The 18,649-nt window shown below is 45.3% G+C and overlaps 1 protein-coding gene and 1 non-coding gene across 6 annotated transcripts in view; one reads left to right on the forward strand and one right to left on the reverse strand.

Annotated features, from left to right (window-relative positions):
- inpp5a (inositol polyphosphate-5-phosphatase A) overlaps positions 1 to 18,649 on the reverse strand; it is a 752,293-nt gene that overhangs the window by 178,512 nt on the left and 555,132 nt on the right. The gene's annotated exons all lie outside the window — the stretch shown is intronic.
- Positions 14,917 to 14,998, forward strand: trnas-gcu (transfer RNA serine (anticodon GCU)). Its single transcript has one exon. It is a non-coding gene; the product is annotated as a tRNA-Ser (tRNA).

The following is an 18,649-nucleotide window of genomic DNA, read 5'->3' on the forward strand; positions in this document are numbered from 1 at the left end:
CCTTGGCCTTTCATCAATAAGCCCTTTTGTTTACCACTGGACGTTTCCAGTGTATGTCTCGAGCCACTAAATTGGCGACGAGGTAATAGTTTTTGATCGCAGCTGACAGTAATCGTGAATCGAGGGGGGGGGAAGGAAGGAACAGTTGAGAAAACAGAGAAGCTGCTCCAGCAGGAGTTGGAATCATTTAAAGCATGAGTTGAAATGCCGATCATTGGGAACCTAAACCCATTTGGCCAAGGGCATGAATCATGGAATCTGTACATCGAATGGCTCAGTTTCTTCTTTACCACAAACAAGATCACAGGCGAGTACAAGCAGTAGGCGATACTTCTGACAGTTTGTGGGCCCCCAATGTTTAATTTAATGAGCAACATTACATCTCCAGAGGCACCCAACCCGAAGACCTTGGACCAGACAGTGAAATTGGTGAAAAAATATTGCAATTCAAGGCTCTCGATTATCCTTCAGAATTGTAAGTTCAACTCTGCAGTGAGGGACCCTGAAGAGTCTGTCTCAGCCTTCATAGCCAGGCTTCTCCAGTTTGCTGAGCGCTGAGTTTGGGACTGCACTTAGCAACATGTTGCGCGACTGGCTGGTTTATGGGATCCATAACCTGAATATCCAGAGCAGGCTTCTGGTGAAGACCATAATTACATTGGGAAAAGTGACTGAGCTAGCTCAGGTGGTGAATGTGCCAAAAAAGACACCACTGAGCTTCAAAGAGTGACTGAAGTGGATGGTAAACGAGTGTGCGGCGATACGGCCACGAGGTCTGCGGCAGGTTTAACAGGTACAACTCAGAGCCATACATGGTCTTCGGAAAAGGGCCAGGGTGAGAAGGAATTGGGGCGTTAAACCATATCCAAGGTGGCTGCCGGTGGGACCATATCCAGGAGGCCTGCCATGATCGAGAGTTTGTGTGCTTCCTTTACAGCTGAAGGGGGAGCATTCAAGCATGTTGCCGAGCGAAGCAAAGTACACCACTGTAAAAAATAGCAGCAGCAGCAGTCCATGGCGCCACTGTAGAAAATGGAGATGAACTCTGAATAAGGGAATGCAATACATCAGTTGAATGCAGTTCAACTGAATAAGATGGCTCAGAAGGGTAAAAAGTAGACCTCTTAAAATGGAAGTCGACACCAGGGCTGTGATGACTGCCGTGGGTGAGGAGACTTCCCAATATCTGTGTGCAGGAACACAGTCTTCAAGCTTGCTACAGCTAAGCTTTCCACATACACCAGGGATATTTTGAATACCCTTAGAACAACCAGGATCCCAGTGATCTGTGGAGGTCAGGCGGCCAATCTGCCTTTGGTTGCCACGGAAGGACACAGACCCAGTCTGTTAAGAAGAGACTGGTTACAGAAGATTAGGCTTAACTGGCTAGAAATCCTCAAAATATCTGACGGCGTCCTCCCAGATGCCTTAAGGAGGTATGAAGATGCCTTCCATAAAGAATTGGGCCGAATTAAGGGCAAAAAGACAGGTATGTCAATCCGGATTCGACACACAGGTTCTTCAGAGCTAGACCAGCACTATAGTCATTGCATCAGAAGATTGAAGCAGAGATAAGGAGATTGGAAGAGCTGGGTATAATCAAACCAGTTCAGCTTTCAGAGTGCGCGGCGTCAATAGTCCCTGTCTTTAAACCTGATCAGTTGATAAGGATTTGTGGGGACTATAAGCTAACCACAAATCAAGCTGCCCAGGTCGATCAGTATCCGATTTCCCGAACTGAAGACCTCTACGCTAAGCTGACAGGGGGCCTCACCTACTCAAAATTGGACCTCAGTCATTCCTACCTACAACTAAAGTTGGAAGGGGAGTCTCAGCGGTTTGCTAAAATCAATAGCTACAAAAACCTCTTCCAATATACCAGACTGCTGTTCGGCATTGCTTCATTCCAGCGCAGAATAGAAAATCCCCTCCAGGGAATTCCCAAGGTGATGGCTTAGCTTGATGATGTGCTAGTCACCGGCACTACACCAGAAGAACACATGGCCAGCTTGGCAGAAGTATTAAAAGATTTTGTGAAGCTGGGGTCCGATTAAAAAGCGCCAAAAGTACTTTTCAGGCCTCAGAGATGGCGTATCTAGTATTTTGCATTGATGCGATAGGGATGTACCCATTGGAAGAAAAAGTCAAGGCCATATGAGACATCCCTGCACCCAAAAATGTCAGTGAATGAAGTCCTTCTTGGTATGGTCAATTACTATGGAAGGTTTATTTAGAATCTAGCCACAACATTGGTACCATTACACCACTATTGAGGCAGAATCAGCGATGACAATGGAGGGAGCCTGAAAAGGAAACCTTCCAAGTTGTGAAGCAAGCCTGACAGTTATCAAACCCCTTGGTGCATTTTGATCCGGGGTAACCAATTACGCTGACATTTGATAAGTCCTCTTCTGGTTTAGGGGCATAAAATGGTAGATGCTTCAGAATGCCTTATCGCCTTAAGGACCCTTTCTGATTCAGAGCGAAATCATGCCCAGGTTGAGAAGGAAGGCTTAGTGGTTATATCCGGTGTGAAGAAATTCCACCAGTACATGTACGTTTGACAGCTTGACGTAGTGACTGATCACAAACCCAGATAAGCCCATACTGCCCATAGCCTGGATGAGGATGCGGCGTTGGGCACTGTTGTTGGAGGCTTCCAACTATACTTTTCAACACCGGCCTGGGACGCAAATTGCTAACTTACATGCCCCTACCCAAAAGTTTCCACCACCACCGGTACCCCAGGAGATTATCCTAGCCCTAAACTCCCTAGACACCCTGCCAATGTCTGCAGGGCACATCCCCGCGAGTTGCCGCATACGCATGAGCGCCAGCGTGTACTGGCGTCATCCCAGCGCATGCGCAGGGGGGTTCTTCTCTGCGCCGGCCAAAGCAGAGGGAGAGCGTGCCGTCACGGCACAGGCCTACCCGCGGATCGGTGAGCCCCGAGGACTCCGCAGGCCGCCCGCAGAGCCAGGTCCCGCCAGTACGGACCTGGTGTAATTTACGCCGGTGGGACCAGCCGAAAATGGGCGGCCACTTGGCCCATCGCGGGGCGGAGAATTGCCGAGGGGGGGGGCGGCTGCCAATGGCCCCCGACCGGCGCAACGCGATTCCCGCCTCTGCCGAAAAACCGGCGCCGGAGAATCCGGCAGCCGGCGTCGGGGCGGGATTCATGTCGCCCCCTGCCGATTCCCCGGCCTGGCGGGGGGGTCGGAGAATCCCAACAAAGTGCGGGGAGGGGTAGCATGGCCCTATAAAGGGTGGGCTCCACATACCATTTGCTCGGCTTGGGGCCAATCACACATGATCGTGCAAATCGGAGCCCTGGGAGGAGGATCCTGGGCAGTGTGAACTAGGGAGCTGAAGTGTAAAGACCAGTTGCCTAGTGTTCTATAGTTATCTAAGCTTGTTATCTATACATCAATACACTGCAGTGTATGTCTCGAGACACCACAATTAACAATAGCATAAACCATAACACTTGACAACTGTTTATCTTGTGTAGGTAAGCATTGAGCCATTCAAAAAATAGATATGAAGAATAGGCTGCCCATCAAACAATGTTTTTCCTTCTGTGCAGACGTTTCATCTAACTTACGGAACTTTGGGCTCTCACCAACCATGCACAATGAAGGGCGACAATAAGGTGAAGCATATAAGAACATTTCAAATTATCTTTCAAAAGGTTTCCTTCATCCAGACTATGGGTCATGACATCTTGAGAAGCCAAGCACCACAGGTCCTTGAGAAGCTGGCCCAACTATGAAAATTGCAGGGGGCTGGGAGATGCCTACTCCTGCAATGGAACCAACAAGGTCATGAATGCACAGTTCAGGCTGGATGCCCTCACCCATGCTGATGAAAACTGGTTGTACGGGAATGGGGACAGGAATCCTGGAATCGGGTCCCATCAGCCATTTTTAAAGATCTGCTGAGTCTCCCTGACTCTACAAAAATCCAGCCCAACATCTCCAAAACAAAATGTCATTTTGATTGTATTTTACTGAATGAGAATTGTGTTTTCTTACAGATAGTGAAATTCAAGTTAATTTTCTTTGATTCAATTAGCTCTCCATGAACACTTTTCCATGTCCCCTGGAGGTGCCAGGCACTTGCAAAGCTTTCAATTGCATATACTTTGATCAATCACATCAAGCATACAGTCTATTTACCAGCAGTCTATTGTAAACAGACATTTTTGTTTATATTCTGCCTTCTGCATCTTCAGGATGTTCCACTGTGCTTAACAGGGAAGCACTTTTGAGATGTAGTCACTGCTGTAATGTAGGAAGAGTGGCAGCCAACTTGTGCATAGCAAGCTCCCACAAACAGCAATGCGACAATGATCAGGTGATCTGCTTTAGTGAAGTTGATTAAGACCAGGATAGTGCCTCTACTCTGGAGTGGTGCTTGACTCGGAGACAAGAGTGCTGCTTACACAGCCACAGCTACCTATGTAGATTAGAGAACTTGCAGTAATGATTGAACAATTATTCATTTCCTTGTATTAACATAATTGTGCTTCAACAACATGGAGTACATTGACTTGCTATCAGCACCGAGAGCTAATTCATTTCCTACTTAAAACAGACACAAAACTCAATAAAGCATTCATTGGAAATGGTAACTGTGCACCTACATTATAAGCATTAAGTAATTCCTGGGTTGAATTTCAAGGCTGTAATCTAAGCACAGGGTTTAGAAGGTGATTGTAAAACCACTTTTGCATTTTACAACATCATGTTAATCCCTTGATTAGACCTATTGCTTTGTAATCACATCCAGTTATTCAGCTCCACATCAAACAGGAAATTCTACAAGACCAAAAGGACTTTGGGGGAGGGGGTTACTATATCGCTGCATTAAAACCTTAAAGAAATGTTATTTTATTGAAAAATAACTTAATCTAGAATTCATGTTAAATTAAGCTGCAATCATGTAGTCAGAACTGAAATGCCTGAGTGTCTTTCCCACTTTGATATGGTGAAATGACAACATAGCTGTGACATGACTTCTGTTACAATCATTATTAAATAATGAGGTCACTATCTTAAAATAAGCAATCACTAAATAAAAACCCCTTAAATATTCCTTCAAGGCTTTCAAATGACATTGCAAGTTATACTTCAGTTTTGCATTAAAAAGTGAGGTTTCTTCGGCACCTTTCCCGCCAGCACAAATTACAAAAGAAATCTTGGTTGTATAATGAGTGCTTGGCTTCAGTCTCAGCACATGCTGTACAAGTTAAATTGTGATTGACAGGCAGCAGTGTACCAGCACACCGCTAATCATCAATCTTTTTTTTCCCAGCACCAGTTTGGCAAATACGATTAGCACAAAAATTAATTGTTTGGGCCTGTCCAGCTTTAATTGATATCACAGTTATTGAATTTTAGTCTCATCTCACAATCCACAACACAACTTCCTTCTTTATTTTACAAGAATGATCAAATTCGGGGACATGCATTTTGTGGGGTAGTGCATCTTTTGTGCTTCTAACCAATTGTCTGCGTATTATGCAGTATTTGGATTACAGTCGTAGGAACAGCTCGGCTGTTGCTACATTACCATTCCAGATGCTAAAGCAAAGGCCAGATTCACCACCACATCCTCAACTTTTCACCTTGAATTTTACAAGCTATGATTGAACATGAAACTATTAACCCTAGACTTCTGCTCGTATTTGCCATATGAAATTAGACTAAAACAGTGTTTGATGCCAGTGGTTTTTGTGCCACTATATTAACAAGCCATGACTTCAATTATTACTTCAGATATAAATCCACCATGCACTGAGGCCAGTACAGTTTTACTGTGCTTTCATGCCATAAATCACAGGGTTCATCTAAACATAGGTGGAAATAAAAGCTATTCATTAGAATCAGTTTGTCATTTTTTTGTAGTGCATCAAAATCAGACTAAAGTATTCCTATTTAGTGCTGTGAAGATTTATAAATCTTGTAATAAACTCTATTACGCTTGTAAAATATTCAGATAATTAATATCGAAAAGGAGCCTTACGCATTTTATTGAAGTGAAGTGATTAGGGGAACAAATCTCAACAAACAACCGGGACCCCATTCTCCGCCCTGAGGTTCAACTAAATTAAATTTTGTCCTCTGGGCTCCCATCTGTTTAAATATTTGAAACACATCAGTTTGTGTCCTGCTGTTTTCGATCTAGTCAAACTGACGTATTCCACGTTAAAACTCTTCTGGAAATCTGTTAACCCAGAAAGAGCTTGATTTCGTGTCAGTGCCCCAGAGTATTCATTTAGGGTACATTGAAGCATTTTTTCCCCCAGTCAATACAATCATTACAAAATTCAGGTGAAGGAGTAAAGCAGTTTTTGTCACACTTCCATGGCAAAATTAAGATGCCTAATTTCACATGAGTTACAGACTGCGAAGTGCTGCTCAGATTGTATTTTTCAATCACTTTGCCCAGGTTGTTTAGCCTGACAAATGTTATTTGGAAAAGCTTTTGTAGCCACTCTAGAAGGGTAAAACGTCCTTTTTTTCTCCTCCATATGAAGGTCAATGATATTGTGCAATAACGAAAACACTTGGCTGCTGGTGAGATTCTCTCCCCCCCCCACCCGGCAAAACCTTGGAAGCCAGGCATTCGCACACACTTCCAACTGGCACAGAAAACACAAGAGCAACACAGCTCAGAAAATGGGATTGGGGGAGGTGGGATGGATATTTATTCAGATTTTGCCAGATTGTGATGCAAAGTGGGAGTGTAATTTAAATGATGAATGGAGGAGAAAATCTGGAGAGCATTGAAAATCCTATCCAAATACTTTACACATCTCACCCAGAAAGGAAGTGAATTTATAATCTATACATGGATTTTTTTCCGACTTTCCAAGTAAGTGATTCTAGTTGTAAATGCAGTAAGTGTGTAACATGTGCTGACTCATGTGATAAATTGCAACAATTATTTAATCATTAGTAAGATAATGTGTATGTTTTATCTCTTGCTTTCCAAAGTATTTATAATTTTTCACACTGTATGGTGTGTAACATCTCAGGACTTCAGCCATGCATTATATAATGGCACATCAAGCAACTAAGACCATAATCCAAAATGAAACAAAACATAACTCATCATTTCTCCATATAATTATTTTCAAAAACAAAATGCTCGATTGCTACGTATTTCTATGATAGAAGGTGACCCAAGAGGACCTTAACAACTTCTAATATCTTAATGAACAGCGATAAATATAATCACAATTTGGACATTAACGGAGTGAACGTAAACCTCAATGAACATTTGCCAGAACAAGAAAATTAAACTTCTGTTGAAAACGAATGCAGATGAAATTGCCGAATACAATCGCTGCAAAGATTCAAGATTCTTTCGAGATTCTCAGCTTTGCAATTCTGTCCCTTTTGAGGTAAAATCTCTGCCTTCAGTTTAGTCTTTTAATAGAGCCATTCACCGTTATCTTTTAAATAACTAAAAACGCACTGACAAAGAATGCATTTTCTGTGGTGTTCTTAGTGTCATTTGTGTGGCTGCCAGGGACCTTTGTAAATTGGCCATTGAGACTAAATAGGGCCAAGCTTGTTTTAAGAGGTTTTCAAATAAATAAAACCAAATAACATCACGTCACTCCTGGCCAATCAAGTGTGATGTTTACTTGCACAGAAAGACAATATTTAATTGTTGATAGCTGCCAGTTGATCAGACCATCAAGCAGCTGTGGGCTGCATAATCTAACAGCAACTGTCAACTGGAGCAATCCACTTGGCAAAGAGGGATCTTTTCAAGATCTAATGGTTACAAGTTTACATATAAAAGTTTAACCTGTTGGCTCCTGAGAGATTTCCTCCTCCCGCGAAGTGAATTAATGGCTTATAAAAACTTTCTAATTATACACAGAAGTATTATAGCTGTAAAAAGGAAAATTATTTTGTCAGTAAATCACTTCCTTTGGGTCACATAAAATGATGAGATTTTATTTTCCAGTTTAAGAAAGCACTTTCACGGCTGGTCCAGTGTCAATCTCATTTTTTAGAAATACATCCCTTCCTGTCACAGGTTGCAAAGGGTAATGGAAAAACTTGATGATTGCAATGCCAGTGGCAAGCACGGAGTTTGCAGAAGTAAATGGACAATAAATATCTTAAGAAACTTAGGAATGCTAACTAATGGGATGAGGGGTGGGGGTGGTTGGTGAAGGGCAACTAACAAAACAAATCTTCTGAGAGATTTTCCAAATATTCCCAATCTACCCATGGAATGAAGAAAGGAAGATCTGCTCCTGGGAGGAGGGTCCAAGAAGAGACGAGTTTGGGCAGTCACAACCCAATTCATACTGCGCACAAGGCCGCGACTGCAATCTGTCAAAGGGTTACCACTAATCAGCAATAAGTTTGCAATCTCACTTGAAGAAGCCACAACTTTAACTGATGTAAAAAAAAATGGGAGATTTCACACTGGTGCAAGCAGGGAAGCTTCTCTGGACTTGAACTTAAGCTATATGTTGCAGCAGGAAGAACAGAAGGAGAAGTTTAATTTTCAGCTGGCTGAGGTTTCTCTAACCTGGTAGGCTTGACCCTCACATCTATCATCTGCAATTTCCTGAGGTTAACCCACATCACCCTGATATGCACAAAAAACTATCAAAGAAAATAGTGTGGTTGACCTTCCGAAATTAAACAATCTGCATTTTAAGCATGAGCCTGGCCTTGCTACAGGGATGGGATAGCAGGTTACCCATATAGACCCACGGAATGATTTATTCGATTTAAACACGTCATGATTTTGAACGTGAGGCAAAGCCACCATGCAGATATCTCAGATAACCACAGCTAATAGGATGTTTGCTTCCGGTTATCACACCCTGTCTGACTGTTCGATTTTGACATTTAAGGAAATTCTTCAAGCAACCCAGGTGTGAAATAAACATTCATCCTTCCAATTTTCTTTTTGTCTCTCTCCTTCTCACATGAAAACACTTGCGCAGAAGATTGGGTTCACAATGACTGGTGTCCCTCTGGTACCACACCCAAGCAGCCATTGGTGCTGCGTGGCTATACTCAGTGTCAAAACAGTCATGATTAAAATGCCCTTGTTCCCATAGGGTGGAATTTAATTGCGCGGCGGGGGCCTTGGCACACTAGTTGGAGAACCACTGGTCGGCCTTTCCACTGAAGGCCCAAGACTATTTCTATGCAGCCAGTCATTCAACTGGACAGTGTTGAGCCTGCTACGGAATTAGGGGAGAAATCCCAGCTCTTCATTGCTGGCAGCACCACCGTGAGAGGTGGCTGCTGCCAATAAAACAGCGATGCCATCAGCAAGGGTCATTACTGGATCTCCAGAGGGTGATAAGTGGGGCGGGATGAGGGTTGCAGGGTGGGTTCGCTGGCCAAGTGGAAGGAAGGCAGTTTGATGCAAGGGAAGGGGAGGGAAGAGGTGGGGGGGAGGGGGGGCACCAGCAGCTCCTACTCCGCCCTGTCTTCAGGCACTGAGTATCTGCAAATGAGGGGACCCCTCTCACATCCCCTTCCTATCCCATAGACCGGAAGGTTTACTAGGCGGTTTCTGTGGGCAGCGGGGATCCCATGTGAGTCAGGTTAAATCTGTGGGTCATCATTAAATCCTGGTATCTCCCAGAAAACTGTTCTAAAGTGGCCCATTAATCATCCTTCCTGCCACCAGCAGATGGATTTCCACTGTCAGGCCCTTCTTGTCCTAAAATAAAAGTGCAACACATATCCCACCACTGTGGGTTGGATGCACGGGCCCCTGTGTAATTCTCTCAGTCCACCCACTTTACTGGGGTCCACCCACATATAGAGAAGTGGAAACTAAATTGGGCAATCCCCAAAAATCAGCATTGGACATGGGCAAAATGAGAGAATACGTTGTTTGGGCATTGCACTATTGGTGGAGAAAGAATGTTACGAGACCTCATCTTACCTTATCGGTGAGCAAGTCACCGGGAACCTCAAGTCCCGACAGGCCTTGGGAATTTCTGCTCATGCAGGGACTGGGGGCAGGTGGTACATGGGTATTTGCAAGTCTTGTAGGACTGAGAATGGGAACAGTGGGCCCATGTGAAAAGCCCAATCGTGTGACTGAGATATGGGGCATCATTATTGGAGAAGAGTTCCGGGCAGGGAGAGGAGCCAGGGAAAGGTCCCAGTTATGAAGAGAGAGAATCAGAGAAAGAGGCTGCAAGAATAAAATGATCAACTGCTGGCAGACGTCAAGTAATGGGGGCTTGGGAGAAGCCCTGAAGATCTAAAGAGGCAGCAGAAGGTTACTGACTCCATACTATCGGTCATTGGGGTGAAGCCTTTGGAGCAGCAGTGCTTTGATCTGAGCGAACAAAGAGTTAAAGCTGCTTGTGAGTTTGTCCTGGAATGCATACGTGCTTGTGAGTTAGTCCTGGAATGCAGATGTGCTTGTGAGTTAGTGTTGGAATGCAGACGTGCTTGTGAGTTAGTCCTGGAATGCAGAAGTGCTTGTGAGTTTGTCCTGGAATGCAGATGTGCTTGTGAGTTTGTCCTGGAATGCAGACATGCTTGTGAGTTAGTCCTGGAATGCAGATGTGCTTGTGAGTTAGTGCTGGAATGCAGACGTGCTTGTGAGTTAGTCCTGGAATGCAGAAGTGCTTGTGAGTTAGTCCTGGAATGCAGGTGTGCTTGTGAGTTAGTCCTGGAATGCAGATGTGCTTGTGAGTTAGTGCTGGAATGCAGGCGTAGTGAGTTAGTCCTGGAATGCAGACGTGCTTGTGAGTTTGTCCTGGAATGCAGATGTGCTTGTGAGTTTGTCCTGGAATGCAGACGTGCTTGTGAGTTAGTCCTGGAATGCAGTCGTAGTGAGTTAGTCCTGGAATGAAGACGTGCTTGTGAGTTTGTCCTGGAATGCAGACGTGCTTGTGAGTTAGTCCTGGAATGCAGACGTGCTTGTGAGTTAGTCCTGGAATGCAGGCGTAGTGAATTAGTCCTGGAATGAAGACGTGCTTGTGAGTTTGTCCTGGAATGAAGACGTGCTTGTGAGTTAGTCTGGAATGCAGACATAGTGAGTTACTCCTGGAATGCAGACGTAGTGAGTTAGTCCTGGAATGCAGACGTGCTTGTGAGTTAGTCCTGGAATGCAGACATGCTTGTGAGTTAGTCCTGGAATGCAGACATGCTTGTGAGTTTGTCCTGGAATGCAGACATAGTGAGTTAGTCCTGGAATGCAGATGTGCTTGTGAGTTAGTCCTGGAATGCAGACGTGCTTGTGAGTTAGTCCTGGAATGCAGATGTGCTTGTGAGTTTGCCCTGGAATGCAGACGTGCTTGTGAGTTAGTCCTGGAATGCAGACGTGCTTGTGAGTTAGTCCTGGAATGCAGACGTGCTTGTGAGTTAGTCCTGGAATGGAGACATAGTGAGTTAGTCCTGGAATGCAGACGTAGTGAGTTAGTCCTGGAATGCAGACGTGCTTGTGAGTTAGTCCTGGAATGCAGACGTGCTTGTGAGCTAGTCCTGGAATGCATATGTGCTTGTGAGTTAGTCCTGGAATGCAGACTCGGGAATCCAGGGGACCAGAGTCTTGGGAGACAGGATTGAATCCCTGTGAGGTGGGCGGTCATTGATGCCGTCCAAGTTGGAGCAACCATTGGAGAGAATTACAAGGTGTGATTTTGAAAAAGGTGAAGACTCGTGAGAGACACAGAGTTCCAATTACATTGGTTGACTTGCGGGGCTGGTTTAGCACACTGGGCTAAATAGCTGGTTTGTAATGCTGAACAAGCCAGCAGTGCAGGTTCAATTCCCGTACCGGCCTCCCCAAACAGGTGTTGGAATGTGGCGACTAGGGGCTTTTCACAGTAACTTCATTGAAGCTTACTTGTGACAATAAGCAATTATTATTATTTATTGACATTAGGTTGTTGAGAAATCTGTGGAATCTGTCTTGGCTTGCATGTGCCATTTATTGGGCAGTGTGGTGTGTTCGACAGTTTGCATGTTAATTCAGATCTGTCTCATATGAACCCTGTATGTTAAGAGTATGAGAATAGATATTGTAAATTCTTTGATATTTCTGACCATGTACAGTAACATTTATTTTTGTTTTTTCAAAACCTGTCGAATCTTGATGCTTTATTTGCTTATCAAGTGTCGTAAATCTCAAACTTTGCCTAAGTTAAACAAAAATGACTGGCCCCTAATCGCAGTGTACCGGAGAAATATCCTGTCCTGCAGCTGAAAGGGGGAGGGCCATGGAGATTAAGACCAGGAGTCAAGCCTCGAGGATTTAGATGCAGTGACACCATAAGTTCAATAACCTGACATGAGAGTTCAACGTCAGTGAATGCATCTTCAAATGCCATATACTACCACTGCTGCAGTACCCTCAGTCACTGCTCAAATCACCACACTCTCATCATCACCTACCAACAACCTCGATCAATCAGGACTCATATGTACCATACATGTGCTCCCAGGACCCTCACAATCTTCACAATACTGCAAGACCCGCACCCACATCTCGTAGCTTGTTCAACTATGACCCATAAATCATCCAAAACACGCTCACTGATGCATTTCCCTCTCCTTTGCAAGACAATGTGGTACATAACTAGAGGCCCCAAGTTTGAGCTAAGGGGCTAGGAGCATCTCCATATACTGACACTCATGGAAGAGATGGTACTGGTCATCACTGCACTGATCATAGCTGATCATTTCACCATCCCACATCCAATTTCCGTTTATTCAACGTTGTCTTGGGATTTACAAAATGTAGGTGGTATAAGCATGCAGCTCTTAATTCCCACCCCTCACCCCTCCACCCCTACTCTCTCTCACACCAGCTTTACTTTTGCCCATTTCGCCTTTTAGGTGCAACCTTGTCAGGCAGCGGTGGAACACCAAGAAGATGGTGATGACGAGCCCACAGCCAGGTTTCACACTCACAGCTATCAGCTCAGATACTGACGATATTGTAGAAGTTAGAATAGAGGTGGGATCTGTATGTGGTGAGGATGGGCACAAACGCACTGCAGCCAGAACAGGGTACAGAAGTACAGGTACCAACTCACCAGAGGGCCAAGTTACATATGGGGTTTGACGCAGAGGATTCAAGATGGCGACCTAGATGGAGAAGCCCACAGGTGAACAGTGATGGGCATGTACAACAAAATGCTCATAACATTAGGAAGTCTGCAGTTAATGCTGAGGAGCACTGTGGAGTCCAGCACCAACCTGGCACAGTGTTTTCCCAGAGCTTGGAACCAACCCTTTCCAGCATGGAACAGGTGGCCAACTCCATCCATATCCTTGTGGATCCCACCATGATACAGCATCTGATAACTGTTATCACAACTTCGATTGCAGCCAGGGTTGCCATCCATGATTAAATCTATCCTTGTAGGTTTCATCACATGACTTACTCCCACACCACATCCATCCTTGTGATGTACTGCCTCGCCATGCCAATTGGAAAGCAGAAAGACTCATTACCCAACTGGATGATGACTGTTAGAGAAACAGCCTTTGGCGTGATTTTCCCACCGCGTTGTGCCCGGCAGCGATCCCGTTGCGCCAGGCCAGGTACATACTAGCAGAGGTCCAAAACGAGTTTCATGTCAGGCGACGAGCCGCGGGCAATGCACACGACCCGTTGCACCCGGTGGGATCTGAATCACACCTGTTTGAGGCCAAAGTTGACCTCCTGCAGTGGGTTCCCCAGCAGCAAGGCAGCAAGGCCAGTGAGATATGCAAAATTGCCATTGACCTGGTGGGACTGGAAGAACTCGCCAGTGCGGGGGAGCACAGGACTCCGTACTGCGTTGTCAATGACTCTCATGGAAGGTAAGATTTGAGACTGTTGGTGAATGGAAGTTGAGATCGCAGTTACTGGTATTATGCTCAAGTTAGTTCTTCACAGGCAGCCCAGGGAGAAAGGCGCTGTTTAGGTTGACAACTCCTCTCTTTGTTCCTCAGCTGCTCACCATATAGCAAGGACTGTCACCACACAGCAGTGAGATTGAGCAAAACGCAGCAGACCACCACAACTCTTGACACTTGTTCTGCCAAGTGCTACAGTGCTCCTCCACAACAGGTCAGGCAGTGTTGTCACATTTTGAGTAGCAGCAAGACATTCAGTGCATGCATGCTGCGGACATTTGCATGAGCTCCACACCACAATCAACATCCACATGTTCAGCAGGTGGCCTTTGTCAACCAGTGTGCTTGTCGATGCCTGAGCAGCACCTGTAGCATCCAAACTGGCACTATCCAATCCCCCTCGTCGTAGTGAAGATTATTTGTCAACCTTGTGGAAACCCTGACTCATCCCCTCCTTAACTCAGGGGGACCAAAGTTAACTATAGCACCCAAGTTGTTGCCGAACCAGGACTGTGAGGGGAACACTTTTTTCACAATAGACCAACTGTTTTAATGTTGTAACACATAGATGTAATTATATAAAGAACTATCTCTTCAATAACGCAGCTACAATATTGATTACATTCACAATTAAGGGTTAGCAGCTTATGAGTGCTGAGAACTCGTAAACAGTCATCGCCTTTAAGTGAGTATGACTGTGTTTGACAGCTATTACAGAATGATTAAAATTCTGTATTTATTATTAATATGAAACAAAACCATACTTCAATTATGGCTCAACTAAAGCATTTTGAGTGGGCAATTGCTTAATGGAATGCAAATGAGGTCAGAAGATTAAAATAACCCGGCCTCAATTTGATGACATTGGGGCGGGAGGTGGGGCATTGATGGAGCAGAGTTTGATGCTCCCCATTGATCCCGCCTACTTGAAACCCACTGATGCTCAGTTTAGATTTCCATCCACATCATATTATTATGGGTGGATCCATTGTGTGTACCTTATTCTGTTAGGCAGGTTTTAGTGCTCAGGTGCTGAATGTAGAAGCCTAGCGACGAGGTGGCCGAGTGGTTAAGGCGATGGACTGCTAATCCATTATGCTCTGCACGCGTGGGTTTGAATCCCATCCTCATCAATCTTTCATCCATTCTGAACGTAAAAGCCTTAGTCTAAAGATTAACTGGTCCGGTTATGTAGGTAGGGGATGTCAGAGAGAGAAGAGGGTGAGGGGTGTTTTGGACAAGAAACTTGAACTTCCGGTTTCCCCGGATGCTGTGGAATTTTAACTCCTCAGTGTGCATCTTTTGTCCTTGATAGGATCTCCACTTGAAAGTTAGCTAGATTGATAGGTTTGGTTTCCACATGCGTAAGAGCAATCTGTAGCAGGCCAAAGGCCAAAGCAGGAATGATTTCTGACCTGGTGTGGTCTGAATCCTGACACCCCATTGTGCCTTTATATGGCTGGGGGTGAGGAGGAGGTCTGATTTGGGAGGAGAATGTTTGGTGAATAGGATCTAGAAATTCCACTCTACTGAATCATTAGCCCTCTTGTGAAGGCTCTTACCTTTACCCCGAAGCTGACCTTGCCTCACATCAGCTGTCGGGTTTCATAGAATCATAGAATTTACAGTGCAGAAGGAGGCCATTTGGCCCATCGAGTCTGCACCGGCTCTTGGAAAGAGCACCCTACCCAAGCCCACACCTTCACCCTATCCCCATAACCCAGGAACCCCACCCAACACTAAGGGTAATTTTTGGACACTAAGGGCAATTTAGCAAGGCCAATCCACCTAACCTGCACATCTTTGGACTGTGGGAGGAAACCGGAGCACCCAGAGGAAACCCACGCACACACGGGGAGAATGTGCAGACTCCGCACAGACAGTGACCCAAGCCGGGAATCGAACCTGGGACCTTGGAGCTGTGAAGCAATTGTGCTAACCACAATGCTACCATGCTGCCCTTAATCAGAAAGGTTATTAAAATCTAGCATGAGGCTAGATGAGGCTCGGAATGCCCAGCGTCCCAATGTAAAACCGATGAAAAAGGGTTAAATCTGAGGCTGCCAGCCTAATCAAGATATAGAAATTAGCACCGTCCCGAGAGCCAGTTTGCTGTCCTCCCATTGTCCCACCTCCGTGAATTCTGTGAGTGTTCGGCTTCGAGGCTGTGTTCAGATTGTGGTAAAATTCAGCAACTACTGTCTGATTGTGGTAGCCGTTTGGTTACGCATCTCAAAATATTTCACCATTTCATAGTTACCACCATTAATTCAACGTTTCGGCACATCAAAGATGTGGGCCTTTAGAATTTGTGAGGATGGCGGGATTCCCCTTCCTGCCATTCGAAGAGTCGGCGGGGATGTGTTCCAACGAGCGTTAATTGGCTGGAGCTGGGACTTCTGTTCCTCGTTCAGGAGGACATCCCGTCTTAAGAGAGCTGTGCGCCGGCAGAAGCTACAATGGACAATCAATCCCCAGAGCCTAAGTTCTGGGAATCCACAAACCCCCAAAGTTTTGGTTTCAGGGCGGGGAGGGCAGGCAGGGCGGCGAGGGTAGGAGAGAATTTGTGGGGAGTTGGATAGTATAATTGGGATTTTGCAAGGAAGCAGTGGGGGGAGGGAGGTCTATGGCTACCAGACCCTAAAGTGGGAGAGGGGCTGGGGAAGAGGGGTAAGAGGGGTGGGTGCAGTTGTCTGATGTTAAATAGGGACGAGGATGGTGGACAGCACTTAACAGTCAATAATTGGCCATTTATGGGCTTTAACTGGGCAGAGGGCAGGTCGGCAGGCCAAAGCCTCGCTCACCGCAGTGTAACATTACTGAGAGGTCAGGCCAGGCGGGAATCCAGTGAGAATCCCATCCGAGGAATTTTACACCCCCCCCGCCCCCAACCTAAAAACCCTCCATGGGGAGTGATAATATCCCAAAGTAACCCTCAGCAAGCACATTCGGCTAAACATTTCCACTCCTCTTTTTGAGGGCGGTGGGGCAGGAACTTGGTGGGTAAGGATTTCTGCCCACTTCTTTGCTGTGTCATTGGCCCAGGGATGGGGTGGGGGGTCCACATCAATAGCAGTGCAATAGACTCAATTATCCTGCTCAGAGAACACTGAAAGTGGAAGCCTAGGCTGAGAACTGCCCAAAGAAAAACATGATGTGGCTTTATGTTTAGTACTTCCCTTCAGAAATATGGAGCATCTGCTCAGAGAAGTAATTGTACGATTCAAGTTGTGTGGGGCCTTATATAGACTGCTGAGCCTAAAATGCCCAAAATGGGCAGAACACCTGGGATAACCTGGGAACTCCCTCTGACATGCCCCCAACGTTGATCAGCAGTGGGTCTAAAAACGTCTATCACCACATCACACATGTCGCAATTCATTCCGAGGAGTGAAAACCCTGTGAATCCGGTTGTGACCAGATCAAATCCCTCTCACTCATACTTGACAAAACCAGAATTTCAAATCCTGTTTTGACCAAAGTCACCGCCAGATTAAAATCACCATAGTCCCAGGTGACCTTCCCTTTTGAGGGGTGAGCTGGCTGGTGGTGATTTAACCTGAGGATCACCACATCTCAGGTGAGAGGTTGAGGTCAATAACCTCAGCCTGTTTGGGAATTGAACCTGCGCTGTTGGCATCACTTTGCATCACACACCAGCTATCCAGAAAACTGAGCTAAATCTGCCCTCTACCATCACTAACATCACAGCATTTTAAGCAAATTGATTTTATTTTATTCTGACATTTCAAATTAGTTTTCTTCACCAAATAAAGCATCTAACAGGGACAGACAATTAACTCCAAAGTTTGTGAATGTGAAACATGTATCTTGCAGATGAGTATCATAACATATCCTCGATATCCAAGCCGCTTTTAAAAGCATAAACAATGTAAGTGAAATGGTGGGACTGGCATCTGGAAATACAGGCCTTGGAGTGTAAAATTTGTATGATTCATTGAAGTGGTTTGTTTAGCACAGTGGGCTAAAGAGCTGTCTTGCAATGCAGAATAAGGCCAGCAGTGTGGGTTCAATTACCGTACCAGCCTCCCCGAACAGGCGCTGGAATGTGGCGACTGGGGACTTTTCACAGTTACTTCATTGAAGCCTACTTGTGACAATAAGCTATTATTATGCTTGCGGTTTTTCTCAGCTACTCAATGCAATCTTACTTCAACATGGTGGTTGCCACACACCACTGCTTCCTTTGGGTGCATCAATTTGTGTAATCTTTTGGCATTTTAGATGACGGCGCTGTCTCAGCAAATAAATCTGGATGTTCAGAATGTTCTCCATTATATGTTTATAGATTATTGAAATCAATCCTTTAATTGTCATGTAGAAAGAAGGGGTTCGCATTTTTCTAAACCACTGAAGCTACTGGGTGGTGGAGGCAGCCTGGCTGGGGTTGGGGGGGGGGGGGGGGGGGGGGTGTTAGAATATGGCAAGGCTAGATGGTCAACCCAAAACCGCCAGTGGAAAGCTAGATCTTTAAGGCAGCCTGTGTCTTTGCCTAGAAACTGACTAGCTTTTCTTCCCGTATTCAGCTACTAGTTCTGGGAAAAGCCAAAAGGGAAACATTTAGATTGGAGGGCCTTTGAAATGTGGTGACAGGTGACTGATGAGCAGCCGTAAAATGACAAAGAATTGTTGTGTGCAGCCTGTGCATCACATAGCCTCTCCCTGGGAAACTAATTGCTTTGAATTGTTAATGGTAACATTATTTTTCTGGCAATCATTTCTTTAGAATACGCAAAATGAGCATGAAACAGCTCTTTTGACTA

The sequence above is a fragment of the Scyliorhinus torazame genome, chromosome 16 (genome assembly GCF_047496885.1).
Source record: "Scyliorhinus torazame isolate Kashiwa2021f chromosome 16, sScyTor2.1, whole genome shotgun sequence".
Lineage (NCBI taxonomy): Eukaryota > Metazoa > Chordata > Chondrichthyes > Carcharhiniformes > Scyliorhinidae > Scyliorhinus > Scyliorhinus torazame.